General features: G+C 47.5%; 1 protein-coding gene across 1 annotated transcript in view; it reads left to right on the forward strand.

Annotated features, from left to right (window-relative positions):
* The window catches only part of AGBL4 (AGBL carboxypeptidase 4), a 423,930-nt gene extending 416,083 nt beyond the window's left edge, over positions 1-7,847 (forward strand). The window contains exon 15 of the mRNA XM_078867531.1: positions 7,817-7,847. The gene's annotated coding sequence lies outside the window, so the exon portion shown is untranslated. The remainder of the gene's footprint in view (positions 1-7,816) is intronic.
* The last annotated feature ends 1,751 nt before the right edge of the window (positions 7,848-9,598 follow it).

Below are 9,598 nucleotides of genomic sequence, written 5' to 3' on the forward strand. Positions count from 1 at the left end.
ACCAGTATTACACGTTACTATGGCGAGGAGCAGTACTTCAATCATACAAGCAAGCAGGGTTAATAGTGGCAAAGCAAGTTCAACTATTGCCATTGCAGCCAACATGCATGCGGATTAGCTGTACGACATTTAGTGTGACGCTGCGGGTGGCAGTGCTGCAACAGGCACAAATAACAAAAAGCAAACATTTATCAACGCACCCTAGAGCCATGAAGAGGGTCCATTAACCGAAACCTGCATTATCACTGTGCATGTTTTTTTCATTTTAGGGGCGGTGTTGCTGACGAATGTTTTGAACTGTTTCTCCAGACGTGTCTGTCCAATTGCTGGAATGTGAAATTAACGTTGGTATTTTGCCACTTGTAATCAACCCATTGCCACACATTGTCAGACCTGAATGTTTCATGATGGCATTTAAAACTATACACTTTTTTTTATTTGACCAGGTAAAGCCGACTTAGCTATTAGCTTATTTTTCAGAAGCGAACGGGCCAAAACGTTAGCCCAACGAAGTGGCTTATCACGTGGAAGTTAGTAGCCAAATACAGGGTGTTTAAAAAGACGGACCCAATTTCAAAGCAGTATATTTCACGATGGCAACACGTTACAATTACACAAAAAGTTACAAACGGTTTAATGAGTTATCAAGTTTTACTATACTAACCATTTTATAAATGCTCTATGTACCCTCCACTTGCTGTACGGACAACATCGAGACGACAGTTTAATTCGTCCCAAACGCCTCTCAAAGTGTCTTCTTCCACTGAAGTCACCGCTGCCGTGATTCTGTATTTGAGGTCTTCCAGATTAGTCGCTAATGGTGGCACAAAAACACGACGGTCTTTGACGTATCCCCACAAGAGAAAGTCGCAGGGTGTGATGATGTCTGAGGATCTTGGGGGGGCCAAGAGTGTAGCGCCAAGTCTTGGGGCAGTGCGTCTTGCGAATGACTGAGGCTTGGGGCTGTTTGTGCGCTGGGAGAGGCATCGAGCGGTCATCATGTGAAACTCTATGCCCCGCCCTTTCAAGTGGTAAGAGTTTCATTCATGGGCGGTTCGTGGTTGTAGAGATTTAGCGATTTTAAATCGGGTCCGTGTTTTTTAAACACCCTGTATTCTGAACGCATGTTGATGCTAAATGTGGAGGCAAAAACCCGAGGAACTGGAGAAAAATACACGCGACCACGGGGAGAGAGACAAGCAAACTCCAAATATACAGTAGGCGTCAGAGTTGTGATCGACCACACGACCTCCTGCATGTATACCAGGCGAGGTAGTTAACATCACCTAGCCACGGTGGCGATTAAACGTTTTACAGGCTTGACTTTAATTAAAAAAAAACACATCGACTCTAATAAACACGTTTAAAAACTTAATCCCGGCACCGCGTGGAGCTGCGTTGGCGAGATGTTAACTACCTCGCCAGGTATACAGGAGATTGTGGGTTCAATCCCAACCTTGACGCCAGAAACGTGCGTTTAGAGTATTTGCCTGCTATAAATGTACACTTCAATAAGGGGCCATCCATTTAGTACAAACGCATGGAGGGGAGGGGAGGTTAACCCAAATGTGTTTGCTTGCGTATCGGGGTGGGGGGGGGTCTACTGACAATGTCTGTACGCATAGGAAACGGGGGGGATGGAGGTGAAGCCTCTAAAATAATTTGTCTACATTTGGCCTTCAAATGAGTAAGATAGTCCGGCGGTGGACTATCTGTTTGCTTAAACACGTTAATATTATTAATCCTTGGTCGTTTCTGCGTGGATTAAATATCGGCCGTTCGATAGGTCTACAGCTTGTTTCATACTCTTAGTGAGTTTTATTATTTTATTTTTATTAATTTTAATTTCATTTTTTACCTACGTGACTTTACCGAAAAAACTAAAGAGTATGAATCCTTGCAGTCACGAAAGCTTCAAATCCAGAATTATAGCTTGTTTGCCCGTCCTAGGACGGAAGCTGAAATATTAAAGATGCACATTTACGTTTTCTTACTCTTTGGTTCTTTTGGTAAAGTCACGTAGGTATAAAATAAAATAAATCACGACGTTTCGGGCGCAACACAAGCGTCCATCATCAGGTGGGAACGCGTGATTCACCCGCTCATGATTATTAATGACGGGGGGAGGGGAGGGGGGCTCTTTTGCAGTGACGTCACGTACGGATGGAGCAGTGTGTTACGTAAATTTATTTTTTTACCGTAACTTTATGTAAATAAACGTCATATTTGAAGCGACTTTGCGTAATAAATTATTTAATTCAGCTCAACCTTCCTCTGCGTCGGTGTAAAAATCTCACCCACTCGTGAATATTAATGAGGTGGGGGTGGGCCTCATGTGGAGTGACGTCATGCTGGGGGGGTGGGGCTCATGTGGAGTGACGTCATGCTGGGGGGGTGGGGCTCATGTGGAGTAACATCACGCTTGGGTGAGTGGGGCTCATGTGGAGTGACGTCACGCGGAGGGAGGTGGGGCTCATGTGGAGTGACGTCATGCTGGGGGGGTGGGGCTCATGTGGAGTGACGTCATGCTGGGGGGGTGGGGCTCATGTGGAGTAACATCACGCTTGGGTGAGTGGGGCTCATGTGGAGTGACGTCACGCGGAGGGAGGTGGGGCTCATGTGGAGTGACGTCATGCTGGGGGGGTGGGGCTCATGTGGAGTGACGTCATGCTGGGGGGGTGGGGCTCATGTGGAGTAACATCACGCTTGGGTGAGTGGGGCTCATGTGGAGTGACGTCACGCGGAGGGAGGTGGGGCTCATGTGGAGTGACGTCACGCGGGGGGGGTTGGGGCTTGTGTGGAATGACGTCACGTGGAGGGGGGTGGGGCTCATGTGGAGTGACGTTGTGCTGGGGGGTGGGCTCATGTGGAGTGACGTCACGCGGAAGGGGGTGTGGCTCATGTGGAGTGACGTCACGCGGAGGGGGGTGAGGCTCATGTAGAGTGACGTCACGCGAAGGGGGGTGGGGCTCGTGTGGAGTGACGTCTGGTGGAGGGGGGTGGGGCTCATGTGGAGTGACGTCACGCGAAGGGGGGTGGGGCTCATGTGGAGTGACGTCATGCTGGGGGGGTGGGGCTCATGTGGAGTGACATCACGCTTGGGTGAGTGGGGCTCATGTGGAGTGACGTCACGCGGAGGGAGGTGGGGCTCATGTGGAGTGACGTCACGCGGGGGGGGTTGGGGCTTGTGTGGAATGACGTCACGTGGAGGGGGGTGGGGCTCATGTGGAGTGACGTTGTGCTGGGGGGTGGGCTCATGTGGAGTGACGTCACGCGGAAGGGGGTGTGGCTCATGTGGAGTGACGTCACGCGGAGGGGGGTGAGGCTCATGTAGAGTGACGTCACGCGAAGGGGGGTGGGGCTCGTGTGGAGTGACGTCTGGTGGAGGGGGGTGGGGCTCATGTGGAGTGACGTCACGCGAAGGGGGGTGGGGCTCGTGTGGAGTGACGTCTGGTGGAGGGGGGTGGGGCTCATGTGGAGTGACGTCACGCGGAGGGGGGTGGGGCTCATGTAGAGTGACGTCACGCGCGGGACACACATTCTTGTCTCATTAGAGTCGTCATGGGGGTGGGGGGGGATGCGTCAGGCGTACAGGGAGGGGTCGAGGGGTCAAGTTTTGACAGATTTTACGTACCTACTACATGGATGGCCCCTAAGCCATCTTTGGGATATCATTTGTGGCCAGGTCGCTTCTGATAAAGAGCTACATCGCTCAGTGGGCCTTACGTGGTAAAATACAAATATAACTTGGTTTAAAATAGTAAAAAAAATGTTTATAGTAAAAATGACGCTGCATTGGCAGCTGTGGTGCTTTGCGTCAATAACACTGTGGCCTTAAGAGGAAACACATATCTATAATAGGCGACGTTTCGGGCAATAGTCCTTCACAGCATACTGACAGAATGGCCTATGCCCTGTGAAGAAGGGCCATTGCCTGAAACGTCGTCTATTATACATTTATCTTTTGTTATTGAGTGATTTGTTAAGTTATTTGAAGGAACTGTAGCACCAGTCGATGCAGATTTAACACTGCATGGTTACAGGAAAACTCCTTTTGTCCGACGATTCGGGAAATAGCCCCTTCTTCGTTTACGTACTATGAAGAAAGGATCCTTGTCCGAAACGTCCCGTTTCCTTTATAAATATTGTCATCTTTAATGAATATTGACATTACTAATGTTGCATAACCAACCCTTCTGTTATGTACGTGTACTATGAATAATGGTATGTTGCCCGAAACGTCGCCTATTATATCAAAGGGTCCCACGCACAAACACACGCACACGGTGCAACGCACGTGGTCACGAATCTTTGACGAGGCTCTCAGTCACGTTGCTGTACCAGACGAAAACAATAGGGGAGTGGGATCTATTGTTCGTGCAGGACCCTATTGTTCGTGCAGGACCCCATTGTTCGTGCAGCGCTCCCGAGACTGGAGTAAGCAAGCTTTGTAACGAGCTAAATAACTAAATAAGTTGCTTTCGACGGCATCACATCCGGCGGATACATCGGTTTAAAGGATGCTGGCTGGAGGGGAGGGGTTTAAAGGGAAACTGTGGGTTGGGGTTTCTGTTTGCAAGCGCTGTTGTGTTGATTCAACGTTGCGTTGTCGAGGTTCCGACGCGGTCGTCAGGGATTTAGCTTTTGTCTGGGCACGCTGTTCGTGTGCCGTTGTGATACGCTCGCTGCGCAGTCTAACATCGCCGCTGGGGAGACAAAGGCGGCCGGGGGTGGTGGTGCTGGCCACCCACACAGTGCCGGCCTTCAATAACAGCACTTGCCTGCCCACGACAGTCAGTCGCGGGCTATGTACGGGGTGGGGGTGCGGCGGTGTTTGTTATCTTTTAAATATTGATAGGTGCTAGTCGCACAACGGTCTGTAGCCAACGGGGTGTTGTTGGTCGTGGTGGTTGGTTGTTGGTGGTGGTTGTTGGTGTTATTGGTGGTGGTGGTGGTGGTTGTTGTAGGTGGTGGTTGGTGGTGTTATTGTTGTTGGTTGTTGTAGGTGGTGGTTGGTGGTGTTATTGTTGTTGGTTGTTGTTGGTGGTGGTTGTTGTAGGTGGTGGTAGTTGGTGGTTGTTGTTGGTAGTTGGTGTTATTGTTGGTGGTGGTTGTTGTTGGTTGTTGTAGGTGGTGGTTGCTGGTGTTATTGTTGGTGGTGGTTATTGTTGTTGGTGGTAGGTGGTGGTTGTTGGTGGTGGTTGTTGTAGGTGGTGGTAGTTGGTGGTGGTTATTGTTGTTGGTGGTAGGTGGTGGTGGTTGTTGGTGGTGGTTGTTGTAGGTGGTGGTAGTTGGCGGTGGTTATTGTTGTTGGTGGTAGGTGGTGGTGGTTGTTGGTGGTGGTTGTTGTAGGTGGTGGTGGTTGTTGGTGGTGGTTGTTGTAGGTGGTGGTAGTTGGCGGTGGTTGTTGGTGGTGGTTATTGTTGGTGGTGGTTGTTGTAGGTGGTGGTAGTTGGTGGTGGTTGTTGTTGGTGGTTGTTGTAGGTGGTGGTAGTTGGCGGTGGTTGTTGGTGGTGGTTATTGTTGGTGGTGGTTATTGTTGGTGGTGGTTGTTGGTGTTGTTACACGAGACAAGATGCCGCGGAAGACGCCTCTGAAGGTGTCTGTGGATGTGACCGTCCATGCTGTGAGTACTGTACCATTATGCCGTGAGTACTGTACCATCATGCCCAGCTGCACCACCAACTTTACATCGCACGGGGTTAATGCACATACATGCATGGTCCAGATGTGCTGTGACCCTCCCCATTTAATTATCTAAAATGTAATAAGATTTATTTAAAACGGAGATGCATACAGTATGCAAAGTGATTGGTGTCTATTCATGGGGGGGGGGGGGTCACAAGACATCTGGACCAACCTGTACTTACTGCTGTGGAGTCGATTTGAGTGTACCTTGAATATAGACGCAATAAGTGAGACCTTTTGACAATGTGGCGACGATGTTTATGATGTTTAAGTGTCGGTGTACAATGGGATCGTCTGTACAGGAACGTAATGCGTGCGATTCCATGTATTTAATGTCCAGAGGTGGTCCAGATGTCTGGTGACAACCCCCCTCAATTCATTGACCGTGAACAATGTTTTGTTGTTGTTTCCTTAGCAATACAGTATTCACTTCTGCTTTAAATAAACGTTATTTTTTTATAGAGGGGGGAATGTACGTTTTAAGATAATTAAATGGAGGTCACGGGACATTTGGACCATCCATTAGAATGTTTATACATCACGACCGTAACTCGAATCAATGCAGCGTCTTTCATGTCACGCACGTGACATTTACCACCGTGCACAGTCTGACTGGGTTTAATGTGGATGTGGTCTCTGTGCCCGTACATTGTACACACCATAATTACGAACTTGTATCTTGCCTAGAAGAATAATAACAGCAATATAAATCATTAACTTTAAACGTGCTTTTCGAGTACCGACTCAATTGGAGAGCAATAATCAATGCACCGTGTGGGCTTTGGTCCATGCTGTGGTATATTAACAAAGATTAATGCAAAGTTGGTCACCTCGTACTGGGATAATTATGCAGATAAAGTCCTGCCATTATTTTTTTACCGTTGCACAACAGGGCGCACGTTCAATTAAATACCATTTAAAATGTTTGCGTTTAAATTTTGATTTAAAGCTTTCGTGACTGCAGGGATTCATATTCTTGGTTCTTTCGGTAAAGTAACTTAGAAGGGAAACAATCAAATAATAAAATATAAAACAATAAAATTCTCACGACATTTCGACTGCAACACAAGCAATCATCATCAAGTGTGAAATCCACAGCAAGAAAATTCTCCAAGAATATGTTTGCATTCACACGGATCACATCTCGCAAGCACATTGTAAAATGGTTTAACGTGGCAAAACATTCCCGCAAAATTATGAACTCGTAACAACCAATTACGGTAAGACTAAACATCCATCCATAATCCTGTAAAGGTCACGCCTGTGACCCCGGGTCCAAATTGAAAACGAGACTCATCCTGTTCTCTAGAATTCTCACCCCCCTTAAACAAAATCTGCTTCGAAATTGAACTTGAATAAATACGATGTAGCAAAATATTCAGTACGAACCTGCTTTCTCGTAAAAAAAAATTCACTCGAGTAAATTTGGCCACGTTTCATCAAACTGCACCACGAGTCACCGCGACTTGAGGACGGTGTCGTCTTTATTCTGGTCTCTTGGAACATCGCGAAGCAAGCGCGGCGATTTTGCTGATGCGTTGGTGCAGGCCCGACCGCTGTAGCAGAGAACACACTCCACAGTTCGGATGCTCGAGTTGCAAGTTTGTTACTTAACCGGGTGAGAACTCGGGAGGTGACCTGGGTTCACCGAAGTGACAAAAGCTAATTAGTGTGGTGGGAGTGTAACGTTCTCTCATACATTCAGCTCAGATTGTCGAATGGCAGTTAGGCCGGTATTTGAATGATCTGGTGCTTAACTTCAGCCAAGCTAAGTGAGTATGAGGTGTGTTTAATACAGTAGTTGGTCATCTGATTGAGAATAGCTGCTGCTCAGGGCACTTGAAAATCCAGCTAAGGTGGCCGCCCGGATTTGAACCCAGAATTGTAACGGTGCAGGCTCTACACTGACCTCTAAGCCACGGGGTCACCTCATGCATGCATCATTATTTGACTTGCCAATTTCAACCTCGTGCACCGGCTGACACAATCTCTTGGGACAGAATTCTTATCATCGCTTTTAAATACTTTCGAGGACAGACACATGTCTGTCCCCGGAAACCGTGCATATTCATGAATCTCCTTGTTAAGAAAATGTCTTTACCTAGCAGCGGCTTGCCCGCGTTTGCAGGTGACATGCCCTGGCGCAGTGCTCATAGGGAGCGAGCGCGTCTACATGAGCGTCTGCGTGCTCGGATGCTACGCCAAGACCCGGGCCATCGAGCCCGGCTTCCCACTGCTCTTCCGACAGACGCTGCACGTGCGCAAGGTGAGAAGGGAAGGCGCGAGAGGGACACCTTGTCATTATTTGTTTTTATTGTTCAAGAACCCAACAAATAAAGCGTCTGGGAGGGAAGCACAGGTCATGAACGCGTAACGTTTCGGGGCGAAACGCCCCTTAAAAAGGGGGCCTGCTGGAAGCACGACCATCGTAGGGATGACAGTCGGGAGTAGCGCATTTGCAGGGGAGGGGAAGGAAAGGAAAAAAAGGGGGGTGTGTGTATGTTGAACTTTTTTCCCACCTTACCTAGTCAACTGTGCTAATCACCTGCGGGAGGAGGCCTCGAAATAACCTGGGCGGATGTCCCGTTCCCCTCGTATAACTCCCGTTATATGCGGGGAACAGCACTAGCAAAAATATAAAAACTGAACCGCAGGCATAGAAAGTGAGCTTTGTGGTCAAGCTATTTTTATCGATCCGAAAAAAATCTGAAAATCGAGAAGGACAGCAAACTAACACAAAGCATTTTTTTAGGAAATTAGTTTTAACAGTGCATAGTGTCCAGTAGTTTCCTAATATCGAAAGGGAGAGCGCTCCAAACGGCCGCAGAAGCGCATCTGAAAGCGCGTAATGCTGTGAACGCCTTTATTCGATGGCGAGCCAAAGGCCACTGCAAGGATGACTGGAGGTCACATCATGGTGTATGTTTTTTCACGAGATCAGCAAAGTATCATGTGACAAACACTTGCGCAATAATGTTTTTGTGTCTATGTAAGGTATTCACTCGTTATTCACGAACTTGCCATCCGTGTTTTTGGCTATCCGCGAATTGCATCTGGAACTCTACACGACGGCATCGAGAGAGAAAGAAAGTGATGAGATAATTTTCATGTATCAAATAGCCTATTCATGTATTTATTTAAGGTCATTCATAAAAACAGGCCAATATTATTATCCGCAAAGTTTGCTATTTGCAAGGATCTCCGGAACGTATCGCTCGCGAATAATGAGGGAATACTCTATGTGCCAGTATTGCGTGTGTACCTGTGCATGTGTTTATACACGTGTGTGTTTAAGTACTGTTTGAATATATGTATGTAAGCATGCCTATTTTGTGTGTTTTTACGTTAATAATTACTGTGCATGCCTGTACGAGTATCTGAAAGAAGGCCCAAAGACTGACGGATTCAAATTAAATTGTGCTTCTTAGCAAACACAAACGAGCTCCTTTGCTTACTCACGCAAGTGTTGAGGGCTTCCGTAATTTACGTCAAAAAGTAATAATATTAACAATGTGTTTATTCTTGTTGTTGTCTCACATTGCCACAGGTCTTGGAAGGAGTTGATGACTTGGAAGACCTCACGGATGTATTTGAAGGTTTGTAATCGCCACAAGACCACCCGTATGGGGGCTCTAATAGAGTTTAACATTTAACCTCGCAGGGTAAGTCCTAGCTTAACACGTATTCACACAACGCGTGTTTCCTACAACACACTACTCCTATGAGGGAACACTTTTCAAACAATGCGGAACGCGCTCCGTTACAACGCAGTTTCTGAGCGGTCGACCGACGAACTGCTTTCTTGAGCCGCGCGGCTGAGCGGTACGGTAATACAGTAGGCGGAATGATAGAGTACGCAGTACGGTAAAGTACGCAGAATGATACAGTATGCGGTACGATACAGTATGTG

This window comes from Lampetra fluviatilis, chromosome 24 (assembly GCF_964198595.1).
Source record: "Lampetra fluviatilis chromosome 24, kcLamFluv1.1, whole genome shotgun sequence".
Lineage (NCBI taxonomy): Eukaryota > Metazoa > Chordata > Hyperoartia > Petromyzontiformes > Petromyzontidae > Lampetra > Lampetra fluviatilis.